The 13,510-nt window shown below is 28.4% G+C and overlaps 1 protein-coding gene across 1 annotated transcript in view; it reads left to right on the top strand.

Moving 5' to 3' along the window:
* LOC125810235 (red chlorophyll catabolite reductase, chloroplastic) overlaps nucleotides 1-13,510 on the top strand; it is a 1,038,333-nt gene that overhangs the window by 133,452 nt on the left and 891,371 nt on the right. The gene's annotated exons all lie outside the window — the stretch shown is intronic.

Here is a 13,510-nt window from a genome sequence, read left to right as displayed (position 1 = left end):
GGAATTAGAGATACCTAACTTATCACTTTGCATGTAATACACTAGGAAAGGATTTTTATTACTAGGATTATCGCGTTATGAGCTTATGGGGAACCTGTACACCCTAGTTTCTCTCTCATCTTGATAACAACTAAAGTTTGAATCTTGTTCACTGATTGTTCACATAATTTCCATAATTTGTTTCACAAATCCCCCCCCCCCCCCTTTAATTATTTATTTCGGAAGTACGTTGACTAAAACATAATCGTGGGTTAAAGTTAAGCCTAAACCATATTCCTCGTGGGATCGACCCCAACCTCCAAGTTGGGTTCTTTACTTGATAACGATCGCTTATACTTCTTTAGGGAGGTGTAATTTGAGCGTATCACTTACTTCATGCCAAAAGTCATCACTGATTCATATCAGATTCATGCCAAAAGAATACAAAAATTATAGCATTTCTAACTAGTAATTGTCATTTATTAAATAAACAGTATATCAAATTCATTCCATTATTATGCCCAAATTCATTCCAATATAATGCCAAAAAATAAAGTTCAGTCACACCAGAATCATACCAAAAACATTATCAATTTCTATACATGTCTGATACCTTTAGTATACTAATTTCAAACAAATTTTATATAATTTTTAAAACCAAAAACATACCAAAAAATGAAAAATGGTTCATACCAAAAACTAACAACAATATACATTTTTAAAAAACCCAATTTTTTGCAATCAATTATAAAATTTTGTTGGAAAAAACACTAACCTGAAAGATCCCATAAATCACCATGCTTTATTTATATTGATAAGAAACTGTCCATTACAAGAAAATGATTATTTATTGTATAAAAACAAATTCGAATTTGAAGAGAGTGATGACTAAGAAATCTGTTTGAACGAATTAGACAAGAGAGAATATTGAGAAGAGAGAGAAATTGTCGAATTTTTTTTAAAAATAAATCTATTTGAAATAATTGTCTTGAGCTAAACAAGGAAAACAAATATTCTATTTTGTTAGGACTCCTATTTTTATGCCTTCTATTAATTATCATTAATATTTTCAAATTATTTTTTACTCAAAATTTGTTTTTAATTTATTTATTTTTTCAAACTAATTGATTTTTATTGCTTTTAAATATTTTTTTAATTTAGTAAAATGTTATAACATGTAATTATTTATTACTATAACTTGAAAGTTAAAGAATAGTGTTATAATTTATAATATTAGTCCTATAGATGTCAATTATAAAATTTTCACTTATAAAAATGACAAGAAAAGAACCTTAGCCACTTAACCGGTCAAATGTGTTAAAAACCATTGTAATAAAAAGATCAACTTTCACATACAACAAACATAAAAATCATATTTGTATGCTATAACTATAGTTTGCATAATTGCGCTTCATAGCAAACATAAATATGTATATTTCCCTATACATATACAAAAGAAAGTAGTTGTATAATTTCACTATACATATACAAAAGAAAGCAGTTGTATAATTTGCTTTGGTATACATATACAAAAGATCAATTGTATAATTTGTGTTTGTATAAAACGAGAAAGAGAGAAAGACAAAAGAAAATTGGGCAGGGGAAGATCATATTTGTATAATCATAAGTGTATAGGACGAAAATATATGCATTTGTATTTGTATATACAATTTTCTCTCACTTTATACAAACACAAACGCAATGTATACATTTGTGTTTGTATAAAGTGAGAGAGGCGAGTGAGCGAGCGAGATCTGGGAGAGGGGAGAGAGCGGAACGAAAATATATGTATATATACAATTTTCTCTCGCTTTATACAAACACAAACGCATTTTATACATTTGCGTTTTTGTATAAAGTGAGAGAGGAGAGTGAACGAGCGAGATTTGGGAGAGTGGCGAGCGAGATCTGGGAGAGGGGAGAGAGGGAAACGAAAATATATGTATAAATACAATTTTCTCTCGCTTTATACAAACACAAAGAAATTTTATACATTTGCGTTTGTATAAAAAGCAAGAGAGGCGAGGGAGAGAACGAGAGTGGCGAGCGAGATTCACCAAGAGAGAGGCGAAATAGCAACAGTTTGCTATGGGGTACAATTACATCAAACTATGGTTATAACATTTAATTTGAATTAATAGTTTGCTATTATATACAATTTTCCCTAATAAAAAACATTTCCTAGAAATAATGAGTGTAACACTTGTAGCATTTTCCATTGAGAATCGGCCCAATTTTATAGCAGGTCTTCGGCCCAAGTTCCAAGTCCAATATTTCTACCAAGGAATCAAGAGCCCAAATAGGATAGTACCTCGGAAAAATTAGGGAAGCTTATATAAATAGAAAAGTTGTTTATAATAGCAAACTATTAATTCAAATTAAATGCTATAAATATAGTTTGATTTAATTGTACCTCATAGCAAAATGTTGCTATTTCGCCTCTCTCCTGGTGAATCTCGCTCGCCACTCTCGTTCTCTCCCTCGCCTCTCTCGCTTTTTATACAAACGCAAATGTATAAAATGTGTTTGTGTTTGTATAAATCGAGAGAAAATTGTATATATACATATATTTTCGTTTTCCTCTCTCCCCTCTCCCAGATCTCGCTCGCTCACTCGCCTCTCTCACTTTATACAAAAACGAAAATGTATAAAATGTGCTTGTGTTTGTATAAAGCGAGAGAAAATTGTATATATACATATATTTTCGTTCCCCTCTCTCCCCTCTCCCAGATCTCGCTCGCTCACTCGCCTCTCTCACTTTATACAAACACAAATGTATACATTGTGTTTGTGTTTGTGTTTGTATAAAGTGAGAGAAAATTGTATATACAAATACAAATGCATATATTTTTGTCCTATACACTTATGATTATACAAATACGATCTTCCCCTACCCAGTTTTCTTTTGTCTTTCTCTCTTTCTCACTTTATACAAACACATATTATACAATTGATCTTTTGTATATGTATACCAAAGCAGATTATACCACTGTTTTCTTTTGTATATATATAGCGAAATTATACAACTGCTTTCTTTTGTATATGTATAGCGAAATATACATATTTATGTTTGTTATGGAGCGCGCTCTATATAAATTTCATTAGTTTAGGAGCTAATTAATTTGATACATTCTACTTTGCAATAGGGTAAATGACATAGATATGCTATAATAAGAAAATATTAATCATCTATGGCAATATAATATTTCTAACTAATATAGCAATTTTTTTTAATTAAAAAATTGTATAGCGAAATGTTGTCTATCCATATTTCGCGATTTTCACCCAAAAATACAACGAGAAGAGGACATCAAGATCGAAAAATTGGACAAAATCGTGTGCTCAAGTAGGAATTTCAAATCTCTAAAATTACAGAAGCAAGAGTTCACCATTGATGATCATTATAAAGCTTCAAATTTTTAATTCATAATTTGAGTTTTACGAATTTGTGATTAGTTTGGATAGGTTGTTCCTACAAATAATTGAAAATATTGTTAGGAGTTTATATCTCAATTTTAAGAGGGTTTCGTTAAATTTAGAATTGATTTTAAGAGAAATATTAGATTGAAGCTCGAAAAAGATAAAGTTTACGGAATTGTATCTCAATTGTATTAAAGTTATATCAGATATGTTTCATAATTGTATTAAAATTATGAATAATACATTTATAATACATATTGCAAACTTCACTCCTTTTTTAGTCATATCAACTAAAATAATTTAGGTAACACACTTGTAATACATTTATACTATAGACCCAATACATTTGTAAAATATATTGTAAACATCACTCTTTTTCCTAGTGATACTAATCAAAATAATTTATAAGACACATGTAATTAGATGTGTCAAATGTTCGGGTTGTGTTGAAATTGAAGATATTAAAATGGGTTGAAATAGACCCGCCCAAGTTTACTTTGGGCTCAAATGGGCTTAAACCAAATTGGATCTTGACCCACCCAATTTGACCCGTTTAATCTCAATAATTTTAATATATTCTTATTTTTATAACCACAATTTGAATTTCAAATCATGAAAATTTTAAAAAAGAAGTTACAAATGGATGAACCTTTTCTCAAACAGAAATGTCATAGATAAACCAAACTTTTAACAAATAGCATAAATAAGCCTTTTATCAAAGTTAGATAATACATTTGAATCTTTTCCCTTAAATAGTTGTCAATCACTATAAGAAAATTTTCATTGCATAAATTTTCCTCATTCTTATGAGTTGTCATGGAAACAAATTAAGTTTCTTCTATCAATGTAGAATACCAGCACATTTTGGGGGGGAAAAAAAGACAACAAAAAAATGAGACAGGACACATTTTGTTAAATCAACTCTTCAATTTCTAATATAATCGTGAATCGTGATCTATTATTACGTGTGATTGTCTCCGCTATTAAAACAAAACTATGGTAAACATTATCAAAACTAATTAGAGTTTCTAAATATATGCATCACCAGTAGACTAATTTGTATAATTAATAAGATTTTTGAATCTTATATTTGTGTGATTATAAAAACTTCTTATTATTAGTAAAATGAAAAATCTATAGTTAAATGTTTTCAAGTATTGAAATGTTTTTTTTTAAATGGACTAATAAAAGAAAATAATATTACATAAATTAAAACTAACTAAATACAATAACTATAACATATCGGACATATAAAATATGAAAAATAGGATGCAATTTTATTTTTTTTAATCATTATTTCGTAGTTTGATATCTACCTTAAAGTTCGACTAAAACAATATAAAACAATATGTGAATATCAATGCTTCCCAAAATCAAGGGTGTTTCGGAAAACCATAAAGTAGAGCAGACGACCTGATTTGGACCTTGTTTTATGCCTCAAAAGTCTCCTGATGACTACACCATTTTCTTTATTTTCGAATGCTTAATTAACCTGTTTTCCATTAGAATTTTTATTTAAAAATTTAAAATATAAAAATTTAAATATACAAAAAAATTAAGAAAATTCAAGATATCTTTATATATATATATATATATATATATATATATATATATATATATAATATAATATAATTTTTTGAAGATCAGATAACTTAATTGGCTCCCCCTTGACTGTCGGCATGCTTAAACTTAATCCCTCTTCTGGTCGATATTACTTATTAAGAGTGTTTTAAGCATCAAGGTGCGTCTTTTAAGAAATTTATTTGTAGATATTAAAATTTTGTAGGACTCTACCACGATGTGTTCAATTCGAGTTAGGACTTTATAAGTTGTGTTCAACTAGGATTTTTGGAGGCTACTCAACCTCAAACCCTAGTTTATGCCTATATAAAATGTATTATATTGACATGTCAAATATTCTGCAAATTCATAGAATATTTTTTTTTTAAAAATCAAATCCAAGTCGTCATAGTTCGATAAATACGCTACTGACCGATTATGAGAAACAGAATTGTACCCGCACTATTGATTTATCAAAAACGTTATGTTTCTTCATATTTTATTTGTGATTACAATTTATTTTTCTGTCACTTTAAATTTTGTTGCAAAACATTATTCATTCCCTAAAAATAAGATATTTTTTTTTTATCAATTTAATCATACAGTTAAATAATATCTAGTTAATATACTTTATTCATTTTAATTTATGTGGCTTTTTTTTTGAAAAAAAATTGATAGTTGTTTTGATTAATTTTTAAAATTAAATTGAATTAAATTAACTCAATATTTGAAATTATAATTTAGATATTTAAAAACTATATTACTATAAATTGTATTTTTTTCTCATGTCAATATGATAAAATAAATACATTTTAAAATGTCCATCAAAATTTATATAGTTTAAATCTCGAAAAATAAAAAATGGCACATAATTGAGACAAAAGAAGTAGTAGCTTCTTGGTTACATATATAAAATTCCACTTACCTAAATATATAGGGATAAATTTGAAAGAAACAATTACTTTCATCCATCTATTTTTACTAGTCCATAATAAATTTTGTACATCCAAAAATAATAAATAAAATACATCTTTTATCGTAAAAAGATCCTTTTTACTATATTATATTGCTTATAAATATCCCGTACAAGGCCATAGCTATAATAATAGAAAATAAAGTTGTCTTCAATTTTAAGGAAAGGGTGCTTCATTATCATAAATCATTTCATGCATACCCTACTAATAATTTTAAGAAACTAAAGAGCCTTTGCTTTCAAAATAAAAACAAACCCCAAAAAGAGAAAAAGAAGGAACAAAGGTATTTTTGTCACGTAGGTAGGGACTAATCTAGCATTATATTTACGAATTCATATAAATTTAATAATTTTATTTAAATTTTATTTTTATATTAAAAATTTACTAAATATTTAATAATGACTAGATTTATTATAAATTCATATGAATTCAATAATTTTATTTAAATTTTATTTTCATATTAAAAAATCACTAAATATTTGATAATAACTAGATTTATAATCAAATATCGATGTGCATTTCCAACGGCTCGGCTGGTGAAGTGCGGGTGTCTCATGTGTCATGATGAGTCATGACTTTAGCTTTATTTAAAGAAACTATTATAGTCTAGTACCTTTTGATTTTTTTATTTTAATTCGATTTTCGCATTGAAGTTCGATTAATTCAGATTCAAGTCGCGTAGGAATTTATTTGGGGGAAGCACTTTCTATCAAGAATTTTTTCATCTTCAAAGGATAAACAACCTCATCCACTACACCACATCTTTTAGTGATTATATTCTAGTACTATAAACAATCACTATAAAAAAAAATTAATTTATGTTTGGTGTCTGATATTTATATTTTAGTTTAACTAAATTTAGATTTGTGCGTTCATTTAAAAAAAATTATGTTTTCAATTAAAAAAATAATTCCCAAAAAATTGAAAACGGAACTTTTGATTAAAATGAAGAAATATTGATAATCTATACAATGGTAAATAAATTAAATTATAAAAATGTATTCCAAAAAATTTAAAAAGGGTACTTTGATTAAAATGAATGAATCTCGATAATTTCATTGAACGGTGAATAAGTTAAATTATGTTTTGGAGACATTCATATATAAGTAAAGATAAAAAAAAGTCCAAGTATATGTGTTCATGTACTAGCTGAAATTTAGTCAATTTAGACAACTTAACTTTCATATATAATGTTGTGGTCTTGTGGACAACATCTGGTGTTAATTAAGAGAATCTGATATGCACGTACTTTTTACAGCTGCATGTGGCCTCCATTTATATGCAAGAAACAATTTTTTGTACGCTTATATTTTGTTGAAGGCATAATTTTATTAAAGATGATGTATAATAGTACCCTTTTAATCAAATTGATGAATTTTCTTATTTTAATATTACAAATTACAATTAGTGGGAGGATATTGAAATATCATATTTTAATATTAAATTATTGTCATGACCTCAAATCTAGAGTCATGGTGACTAGGGGTGTGCAAAAACCGATTTAACCAATAAATCGAACCGAAAAAAACACTATTGGTTTATTGATATTGGGTTATTGGGCTAACGGTTTTTAAACGGTTTTGCAAATTTTTTTATTGGGTTATTGGTTCGGTTTCCAATTTTATAATTTTTGTTAATGGTTAAACCGATAACCCAATAAGACTATACTAAATTTACTAGTCTTATTGTTAATGGTTAAACGATTGTTACTTTCACACTTTTTGTTAATGGTTAAACAATTGTTACTTTCACGTTTTTTCCTTTGAATGTGTCTAGTGTCTAAACTTGCAAGAAAAATGATTGTTACTTTTATGATTATTACTTTCTTGCCAAATGCTTGAAAAATCATATGCTTTATTTGAATTTTTTTTTATCGTGTATATAATTTATGAGTATTTTCTTATTGGTTAAACCGAAACTGAACCGTTAAGTACCATAAACCGATTAACCAAAAACCGATAAGAAATATGTTATTGGTTTGGTTATCGGTTTGAAGTATTTACAAACCGAAAACCGATAAACCGAACCAATAACACCTAAAACCGAATCGAACCGACCGATGCGCACCCCTAATGGTGACACTAATAATAATTTGATCCGTCATTATTTAAGGGCATTTTGTGCGGAATTTCAAAATTCTGAAAATTCGGTGTTAAATTTAAAAATTTGAGAACACGACGAATTTTACTTGTTTTGAAAATGGTTGGGTTGACATCAGCTCGCCATAGCACCTGCACGGCCGACTGCTATGGTGGGATGACGGAAAATCAGATCCTAATTAATGCAACTTCTTTTATTTTCTTTCCGCTTTTTGAAAGAAGGAATAGTCGAGGGTTGTTCCAAAAACCCTCCAAAGGCACGCAGAGCATGGGACAATGGAGGGAAGAAATTAGAACGCAAGAGAGGTGAAAACCTAAGAAATTTCGGTACTTGTTCATCACTGTTTTGTCTCACGGAGTCGTAACCTCATAGACAAAGTCCATCGGTTGATGCTTGACACTTAGATAGGCTAGTTTCTTAAGCTGAATAGTTAGACTCGTTTTTACTTTATTATATCTTTTGAATTCTCAGAGATTGTATGTATAGATCTACAGGCACAGAGTCTGAACGGTTAATCTTTTGGCTAAGGAGGCGGTTAGATCGGTAGTGTTTGCTAATAATGGTTGTTCTATGGTATGACTGGGTGTTGTATGGGAAGGGAATTGTAGGCGAGTTTAGAATGATCAGAGATTGGCTAGATATTACATTCTGGTAGGTGATGTGTGTGTGTTTTTTCAATTTATGTATGGATGTATGTCTACTACTATTAATATCACTTGTGAACTTCATATGGGGAAAAACGTAAGAAGGATACGTGATGATATCATTTTGATAATTTCATGCAATAAATTTGTTTAATTACTTTATTTATGGTTTCAAGTGTTATTGTTCATTGTGATTGTGCATATTATTTGTGATTGTTGGTTGGCTCGGGTATCGATACATAAATACTAATGGTTAGCTTGAATACTACGTCTGGTATGATTACTAATACTGGTTGACTCGAATACCGCACTGATATACTAACCGTTTGTGTGTGAATTCCCGGAGAGGACTGGATATATGTATGTGTGGTTCTATGAGTGAGCCGAATTTACCTTTTTATAATGTGATGAGTGCATGTTAGATCCTTGAATGGTCCGAATTAATTTAAGGGTGAGTTGGACTTAGATATGGATTTGTGCATTATCACGTGATACATGTTTCATGTGTATATATGTCAATACTGGGTGAGGACTGAGAGTTTGGGCTATATTATGTTGTGATTATAAATGAAATGATATCTAATATGCTTAGTCGTGATTATTAAGTCAAGATAATGCCTGGGTCTGGTGTATAGTTCAAATATTGAGATTGGTTATGATTGTTCAGTGTTTAGAACAAATTTGATAAGAGAAATTTGAGTCAAAGTGGTTTCGTAACAGTCTTGCATGTGGTTTAATTTATTAAAATAGGTCAAGGGCCAGGAAGTTGGCATGAGAACTTGAGAGAGATTAGTAAGTTGATTATTAGAGTTAGTAATGGTCTTGGTTTTGAAAAATCTCCATGTGACAGAAAGGTTGGATTATAATATGATACGAGGGTGACATAACAGGTAGGATGGGAAGCGTTAGGGTGGTATAAAGATAGGCTTGGAAAGCCTTAGAGTGACAAGAACATCGAATGTTAAATGGTACAGTTGGAAGCAGAATGAGGTAGGAAGCTGGAATCCAAGGTTGGCATAAAAGGTAAGCTTGGGAAGCCTTAGAGTGGCAAGAGGGTCGAATGTTTAATGGTAGAGTTGGCAGCGAGATGAGGTAGGAAGTTGTGATCAAAGTGTATTAGTTATGGGCATTATCCATGGGATGAAAAAAGGGTGTGGATAGAGACTTGTAGAGACTTGGAGTGCTATAACTTTCATATTGCATGTTTTCTTTTGAATGTCTACTTTGTATTATGTGGTGGATTCAGATCGATCCATGATGCCTACGCTAGTAAGTGTTGTTTATACTGTTACTACTCTTACTATGCCACTTTGTATAGTCTGGTTCCAGAATTCAGAGATGTTCCGTAGGTAAAGACGAATACGATGGTGATCTCTAACGGTTTCTACTCTTCTTCCCTTATAGTGGGAGCTGGTCATAATTCATTTAGTCATTGTATCTCCTGTCGCTCTTGTACCTGTTTAAACTAGTTTCTTGGAAATATTAGTTGGTATCTTGTATATATACCCATGAAAAATTCGAAAACATAAACGTAAAAAAAATAAAATAGTCAACTCCTGATTTGTTGAGAACTTCAAGACTGAGTAGATATATAGATAAATCCTCCTTGACCGATGTTAATAGGAAACGTAGATAAGAAGATTAATTAAACGTTAATTAATAAAAAAGCTTTAATGTAGGTTGAGATTTTAGCGTCATAGGATATGATTAATTAATAACCATAATTGCAACGTTGGAAATTAAGTATGACAACTCTTTGACTAACTTATTCAACCCTTTTTGTCCATTTCAATTACATCATTTTTAGTTTAAACTATTGAGCATTTGTGAGCATGATTGAAACAACTTGATGCCAACTACTATAAATATATATATATATATATATATGAAAGACTTAATTTAAATATTTTGATATAGTAAGACATTTTTACATTACCTATATGCATGCGATTTTAATTTGTTATAATAATATGTAATTTACCTTCTTTTTTTAAAAGTAATTAATTGCACTTTTTATAAATGATTATTGGTGATTATTCTTTAGGTGACATGATAGTATATATATAAAAAGTTACACCATTATTGCATAGATGTTAATTTATTACCAATAGCTCAAAGTACATTAAAACCAATATATTATTTTTCTTAGTTTCCGACCCTTATTGTTTATATTAATTTTCTTGAGGTTTGATACTTATTTTAAAATTTGATTAATTTAAATTTGTGTTTCGTAAGGACCATGGATTAGAAAACTTTTGTACTTCTTATTTAAGAAAAAGATGAAAGAGCAAAAAAGTAGAGGAAAACCAAAAAGAAAGGAAGAAGAGTATCAATTAACTTCTTTTTATTTTTTACTTGATGATGAATATTTATAGTTGGATTCAATTAAATTTGACCTTGTATCGGAAAGTGTCACATTAAGGATAAAGTTCCTTTTAACAAAACGGGCTTTGTATCCAATATGACTTAATCTCGAAATTTATAACTAAGAACAAAAAAATACTTATCAGTCCATCACAAACGTCCTCGTTGGTCAATCATTAATTATCATCATCATCGTCTTGATACCAAGTAAGTCATATATGTCAATTCAACAACTAAAATGAAGTTAACGATTATTGTAAAACGAGGACCGCAAATTATTCATGGTGGATTATGTAGTCAATTTCTGTATTACCTAAGAAGATTAAAAAGAAAAAAACTAATCCTTTTTTTATGGTGACTAAAAAGAAATATTTCGTCGTAAGCAAAATATGTGTTTTTGTCATTTGAGAACTATAATATTAAATGTATTAATTATGTCATGTTAATTCTTGTTTAACTTCTAATCAAACTAATAATATAGAAAATTTCCTATACTATCAGGTTTGTACAAGATAACTACATATATAGGTAATTATTCATAATAAGTGAGATTAACCACATCAAGAAAATACATTCGATAAAATAAAAATTATTTATAATGCAGTGTATATAAGTTAAATCCTAATCTATATATATATAATTATTTTTTTTACAGGAAAAGCCTCTTCATTCTGTTTTTTTTTTTAAAATGTAATTAATTAGCTTATATGATGTTTACATGCCGTACATTCTAAGACAAGTAGAGCTTAAGTTAATTACTAAAAATCAATTACCATCAAAACGCCTAAAGGAAAATTAAATCTTGCTAATGTAATTTAGGATTAATTAATGTTAGACCCAGGCTCAAAATTAAGCAAGAGTCTCTCCAAGGTCACAAATAAGGTAATTAAATCCAATTTTAGGTCAGAAATAGGCTTTTTAATTTAGATACAAATTGTCCAACCACTTTTAGGTCACAGATAACGTAATATCTTATCCTTATTTTCCATCTTCCACTTCTTGCCTTGAGAGATCATTTTCTTATATTCAATTTTCTTTTTAAAGAATTTTTTTTACGTAATAAAATCTATAAATTTTCGTTTTCAATTAACACATTACAAAGCTTACAATTATTTGAAGTTTTTTTATTTTATATATTGATGTTTGATTTCCTCTCCTATTTTATCACTTAATATTAAAAAATGTACTACATTTTTGTGGATCAACTTTTTAAAAATACTTTATTATAAATCATAAAAATGAAAAATGATGTTACAAATCGTATTGATATTAATTTTCATTTTATACATGAACACACATATCCACAGCGTGAACCAACTTGCTAATACACTCATCAAAAACAACTTTTCAAGTTAGGTGTTATTAAAATAACCCCTAACTTGCGGGAGCACAATCTAGTAACCTAATTAGAAACTATAAATTTTTCAATCTAATATTATTTTACCTTTCTCACAATATTCCTTAAGTATTGTAATTGATTTATATATATATATATATGTAAAAGTTTTTTAAATATTTAATTTTAAACCCAATTATTATCCTTTATTAATTTAAGATTATTATTCAAATTTATAAATTTATGAATTCCTCACAAAATAAGGATAAAATTGGCTTACACTCCAACTTCCTCTTACCATATAATAAGGATAAAATATGCTGTACTCTAACCTCATCACACCACAAAATAAGAAAAAAAATTTGTTTACGCTCTAACTTTCTCATATCACAAAATTAGGAAAAAATGTGTTTACAATCTAACCTCTTCATAATATAAAATAAGAATAAAATCCATCATACATTCTAACCTCATTATACCATAAAATAAGGATAAAAAATCGATTTACACTCTAATTTTTTCATACCTCCCTACATTTTAACTTCATTATATCATAAAATAACAATATAATTTGTTTACACTCTAACTTTCTCATTCCATAAAATAAGGATAAAATCTGTTTATAATCTTACCTTCCCATACCATAAAGTAAGAATAAAATCGGCCTATATTTTAATTTTATCATACAACAAAATAAAGATCAAAAAATCTGTCTACTCTTAACCTCCTCATACCTAATATCCGATAAAATTTACCTACATCTTAACTTCATTAAATAAATCACAAAATAAGATTAAAATCTATTTATACACCAACTTCGTCATACCATAAAATTAGGATAAAATCTGTTTGCATTCTAACCTCTTCATACTATTAAATTTTTTAAAGATAAAATCTATTTACACTTTAACCACTTGGTACCATAAAATTTATTTACACTCTAACCTCGTCATTAAATCACAAGATAAGGAAAAATTTATATTTTTTATGCTTCGTTTATGAAATTATATTGAATATATTATCGGGTGTTAATGAGTATGCTCTGCCGAATCCCACCGTTCAACAAAGAAAAATAGAAAAAGAAAGATGGTGCTTGTGTGAGTTGGACAGCGGCAAAATCGAGAAATATTATT

The sequence above is a fragment of the Solanum verrucosum genome, unplaced genomic scaffold, assembly GCF_900185275.1.
Source record: "Solanum verrucosum unplaced genomic scaffold, falcon-dt-bn FXZP01000038.1, whole genome shotgun sequence".
NCBI lineage: Eukaryota > Viridiplantae > Streptophyta > Magnoliopsida > Solanales > Solanaceae > Solanum > Solanum verrucosum.
This window is presented reverse-complemented; position numbering and strand designations above follow the sequence as displayed.